This window comes from Penaeus monodon, chromosome 39, assembly GCF_015228065.2.
Source record: "Penaeus monodon isolate SGIC_2016 chromosome 39, NSTDA_Pmon_1, whole genome shotgun sequence".
Lineage (NCBI taxonomy): Eukaryota > Metazoa > Arthropoda > Malacostraca > Decapoda > Penaeidae > Penaeus > Penaeus monodon.
Window position 1 is genome coordinate 30002579 of NC_051424.1, and position 5992 is coordinate 30008570.

Here is a 5992-nt window from a genome sequence, read left to right on the forward strand (position 1 = left end):
GTGGATACACACTTGACATAGAAGTTCTTTTTAATTCCCGGCCTCTAACCTCACTGGTTCTCTCATCCACTCTGGGTTTTGAGACTCTGCATTTGGACACATGACGATAGCGCTCTTCTATCACCAATCAAGGCGCAGCATACCGCACACACATCACTCTGTTTGTGCATAGTCATTATGCTAATTTTTTACATCAGTCCTTAACCACTCCTTAAAGAGACAATCGGCAAATAAATAAAATACTGGTGAACGTACGCCATACCCAAAACCATGATAAAAAATGACACAGAAGTTGACGCTATTTGCGCGTGCCCATTAGCGCCTCGTCCATGAGGTCGTCATCGATAATGCATGAAGAAGGTGATGAGGCTACCGAGTGGGGCGAGATCATGTCAGAGGGGATGCCACTGGTGAGGCGAGATCATGTTTATGGGGGGGCAACTGGTGCTGGGGACTTTCACAATCTTGAGGACTGGAGGGGAGGGGGGGGGGGTAGCCTACTGTTGGGGTTTGTTGTCTTGGGGGGAGGAGGCTGGCTCATGGCAAGGCTTGAGGGGGGGGGGCCTGGCATGCTTGCAACAAAGGGTCTCACTTGACTTGGACTTGTCATGGAGGTTTCCAGACTTGAGCCAGAGTTGTGGTCAATGCCATCCGCCCGACTTGTTAGAGGCAGAGGCGGGGGGGTGGCTGGCGCGGGGGAGGGATGCTGGAGTTGAGGTGGCTGAGGGGGAGGTGGGTGTCAGGGATGGCAAATGGGTCTGAGGGAAGGTGATCTGACGTTGTCATGGCCCCACTACTTTGAACTACAGAAGGCCTTGGGAGTGGCAGGGGAATGTCTGACTTGGGCTTTGGGATCCTCCTTTGCCTCCTTGCGGGCTTGACTGGGGCGCTGGAACACGTCACGCTGCCGGATCATATCACTCGATGATGAGGAGCAGCCCGGGTGCCAGAACTTAAACTAGACACAGAGTGGAGAGTTAGGGAACCTGTCAAGCTATTGTGGTGGCCCACACCCCTTTCTCAGAAAACTATCAACACTTGTTGACACTGAGAGTCTGCAGTTGTGCTATGAGTGGAATCAGCTTCAGCCTTGGTGGTGCTGGATTTCTCAATTTTATCTCCTGATTCGTTCTGAAATACCGACTTGCTTAATTTGTCTATGCTCTCTGACGACTCCAATTTTCTATGACTTGACACCTGTGACAAACTGTGATCATCTTTTGACACCGGTTTAGTAAGGGAACTCTTATTAGAGGGGCTGTCTTTCTTGCTATCTGACGAGCTGTTGTTCAGAGATTTGGCTGGGGAAGTTTCTTTGGGTCTGGGCCGTTCCCCAGAACTAGAACGGTCCTTTTCCCTATCCTTGTCCTTGACCCGTTCTCTCTGGTACTGCAGGGGGCTTGAGTGGACCCCTGGTAACGTTGTACCAAGTGGAGAAACTGCTGTTGCCGTTACGTTTGACACAGATGATGGAGGCAACTTGGGGATAGGGGGAAGGCTGGAAATGGACTTTTTGGAAGCTGGCCCACTTATAACTCCTGGTTTCAAGCCTGATGGAGACTTCGAGAGTGAAGGCTTAGCATTGGGTGAGGAGGAGGATGATTTAGAGAGGTTGCCTTCCTTCATCTTGGCCTTGTTGATAGTGAGCTTCAATCCTGTGGAAGGTTTGACAGTGAACTCCTCTTTCTTGTCTCCTGTTTTCTTGCCCTCACCTGCTCCTGTCTTGGATGATTCTTTGTCATCCTTCTCATTCTTCTCGATAATAGTGACAGCATCAGCAGTGCCTCCCACACCTGCTCTTAGCTTATCCACAATGTCTGACAGACTGGAACCTTCCGATTCTTGGGCGGGGATGCCTTGGCCTTGTCCATCTGGGACGATGGTGCTTTCTCATCCATCGAAGTTGATGATGTGTTGGACTGGGAGTTTGCCAGGAAGGAGGTGGCTAATGAAGAAGATGAGGATGACTCACCTGTGGACACCTTCGTGATTGTCAGAGCATCACTTAAGCTGCTTTTTAACTTCTCTGTTCCACTTGAGGATGAACTGGATGACACCTTTGGCTTGGAAAGGGAGGATGAGGAGCTGGAGGAGGAGGAGGAGGACATTGAGGAGGAGGAAGAAGAGGAGCTGGAGGGAGGGGCCGGAGGGGCTAGAGCTGGAGCTTCTCTCCTTATCTTTGCTCTTGCTGAGTTTGGGAGAGAGAGATGGCTTGGAAAAAGTTGGGGAGGCAGACTTCAGCTGAGTCATGCTGGGCTTCCCGAGGCTGTATGTTTGGGGGACATTGCTGGGGTGCTTGGGGCTCCCTGTGGAGGGCTTGGGCTGCTCCTCCCCTGGGCGAGGAGGAATGGCTGCTGCTGCTCTGGTTGGGCTGTAGATGACCTTGTTTGGCTTGTGGGTGGGACTCACGGACAATTTATTATGGATCATGGATTTTGTCATGCCAGGCGACAGTGATGGCTTTCTTGGAAGGGGAACTGGTAGGGAGGGGTGCTGGCTTGACTGTGATGCCCGTGAGCCCCGACTTGCTGCCACTCTCGCTCTTAAACTTCTCCAGCGATGATATGGGGGAGTGCTTTAGGTTGCTGCTAATGATCTGCACCTTTGAGGGCTTACTACTACTGCTACTGCTACTGCTGGAGCTGTTGCTGCTGGGCGAATCGTCCCGCTTCCTCTTCTTGCCTTCCGATCCAGGTCCTTCTTGTCGCGCCGGTCCTTCTTGTCCTTGTTCTTGTCATCAGCCGACTTAATGACGGGAGTGACAGTTATGGAGGAAGGGATTGAGATGGGTGTGGTGCTGCCCGGGATAGGATAATTTCAATTCCAGCCGCTTGAGCAGTGCCGCACTTAAAGAGGAAGAGCTATGGCTGCTGCTGCTGCCACTGCCACTGCCAGACTTCTTGCTGGAGCTTTCTGTCTCCGTTAGGTCTAGCACTATTGGCGACTTGCGTGAGTCGGGCCCATCTGTCCGGGGTTTCTTCACTTCTTGATGTCCTTACTGTCTTTGTGGGAGTAGGAGTTGATCTTTGCAAAGTTGGCAGCATTGGCAGCCCCATACACCTGCTCTCTAAGGGCAGCAAGGTCAGTGGTAGCGATGTCTGTGGTACCACTGTCACTGGATGATCTCCTCTTGTTGAAGATGGTCTGTAATTTCTCCATCTTGACATCCCTGCGCTTCATGTTGTCCACAATGGCTGGCACGCCCTCACCCAGGTAAGAGTCGGAGCTCCTCTCATCCAGGTCGATGACCACATCGTCCCCATACTTGGGGCTCTTGCGGTCCAGGTCCAGCCCCGGTTTTTTCTTCCGGACTTTTGCCGGTTTAGCATCACCTAAAAAAGGCTGGTTGAGGTTGGGTTTGTGGCCGACAGCACCCAGCAGAGCCCCATATCCCAGGGGAGTGCCTGCTTCCTGCACGGCATTCCCCAGAGCGGCCAGGGGGTTGGTGCTGGCATCGCCCCTCCTGAATGATGGTTGGATGAGGGGAACGGCCCATTGTAGTAGCCATGTCCTGGGGCTGTATTGGCCACCACGTTGTTCAAGTGTTGACATGTGGTGCCATCAGCTGGTCCTGCGCATACCCAACTTATCATACTCATTCAACAAGAACTTGGTGTTCTGTTGAGGATCTGAGTTGAGCTTTCCACCTCCCATCATCACAGCTGAGTCACCCCCTAGTCACTGCATCCTACGCTCCTCTTTGGCCACCTTCTTCATCACTGCACGCATCGTTACCGGGATGGATAAACACCTGGGAGTACAGAGGACAACATGCCTAAGATGGTCTATGATTAACCACATATTAAAATCTAATTTGCTAGGAAATCTTTACAAATAAAAGCCTGCATAATTAATTGTCATTATTTTTTTCAAAATCACCCATATGAGAAACCAAACCAAACCCAAGAAAGTATTTCATAGCTCCGAGGTGATGCGACATCAAGTCATGCAAAGCTCTTGGAGGGTGATTTGAGTCAGTGTGCATTTAGAAAGGGCTCTTGCATTATTTCTATTGGTAAACATGTGTGGAATGTACTGTCCATGAGCCATGACTGGAAGAGCATCACCTCTAGTGAAGACATTATTTCCAAGCTTAGGATCTTATTCCTGGCTACCATGACAATGCAAGGTGTATTACAGAAAATTGAAAATTACAAATTGAATATTACACAAATAATGAAGTGCTACTATAGTAATTGTTCCTGAACAGAGCAATAATATGGAGCCTGTGCAAATAAAACCATATATTACCATATTCATACAGTATATTAAATGACAATACTTATGCAGAAAAAGAAAATATTGCAAAGGGGAGGCAAAGAGTATTGAAACTGCAAAGTGTTTGTGTGGGCCTGGCCTACCTACAAGCCACACACCTGGGAGAGTTGCCAATCAATTAAGCCTAATGGCCAGATTTTAGGCCACATGCAAGCATACAAAGGCACCCAGATCCAACAGGCTAACATTACAGTAATAAAAGGCCCTTCCTTCTTATCCCAATCTGAAGTGCTTACTCTGCAACACCTTTGTGGCGTACTCCTCGGAGCAGAAACCTGGGTCGGGGTCAGGGTGTGCAAAGCGACAGCGTGCATTGCAGAGGTCTGTGAGATCAATTTCTGCTGTGGCTGTGCTCTCTTCCTGCGGATGCTCGAATGTGACAGATATGTATTCATGGCTTGCAGCTGTCACTTCAAACATGTATGCTGAGTCTGGGTCTGAAAGCAAGTTTTTGGGGGAGTGAGTTAGAGTGACTGAAAGGTTACACGTGTGTGTATGTATCTGTGAATAAATGCATATGTTTATATGTTCAGCACGGAGATGTTTGCAAAATATCCTGTGCAACATATTCAGCAGGAATTCAACTCAGTTGTAGACTAGCTTGAGATATGATTGGAGTTTTGTGCAAAGAAAAAAAAAAATTTACCATCTGGATTATGCAAATCAAATGGCAAATATGGACATTGGAAATTGGCCAAAAACCTAAAATATGCATATGCATAAAATGTGTAAATAACTTTGCAAATAGGAGGAACAGAGTCTTGCTACTGCACGCGTGTTCGCATGTGCCTGGTCTTCAAGCAGGCAACCGGCAGAGTGGCCATTCAAGTAAGCCTAATGCCCCGATTTTTGGTGACGCGATTGCTATGACACAACTGGATCCAACGGGTCACAGTATAAACAATTGATCCCTATGTACCTTTTAAAAAGCAGTTGACCCTGATGCCAAAAAGTGATCCATAAATACAATGTACAGTCAAAGAACATTGGCAAATTATTTCTGAACATCCTATCTGCTGAAATTGCTTACATTTCATATTTAGCTCTTTTTGCTACTATTCCCCCTCTACAAAAATTAAAATTATGAATAATGAAGTCACTTCCTTCTACTATACGAATGAATACATATTTTCTCTCATTTTCGCTCATGTGTAGGGGGTAACTGTGCTAACTTTTACTTTATTTGATGCTCCATACAATATCTGGTGCATAAATCAAGATCTTGAAATATTGAAGACCAAAATCTATCCTGGTAAGACTTGGAAAATCTGGCAGAAAAGCTGGAAGAAATTGACAGTAAGGAATTAACCACCAAAACAGTCCTCTCTTTTTTCTTTTTTTACTGCTACCAAAACCAAACCTCAGTGACTAACTGTCCATCTCCAAGGTCACAAACCAAAGGTAAACTCCTCACCTTGCTTACTGGCTGGTCTCACGCACGATGAGATAAGTGCATTGAACGCTGCCTGCGCTCTGAGGCACATGAGGATGTTGGTGATGTGTGTAGGGTGTGTGAACGGGATGGAGCTCACCATCACCCCCGGCAGATCCCCGGAGCTTGTCATGAAGTAGCAGTGTTGCTGGTCTGGCAGGGTCTGTGGGCAGAGGATCGAAAGTTGTATTAGTTGTTTTTTTTATTATTTTCTTTTGCTTTTTTCATGCTGCTAGAAAGAGCCACAAGATGTCTAGCACCTTACCAATAAGCAGACTTTTG

At 47.8% G+C, this 5992-nt stretch overlaps 1 pseudogene; it reads right to left on the reverse strand.

Annotated features, from left to right (window-relative positions):
• Positions 1 to 246: 246 nt before the first annotated feature.
• Positions 247 to 5992, reverse strand: part of LOC119597542 — an 8848-nt pseudogene continuing 3102 nt past the window's right edge.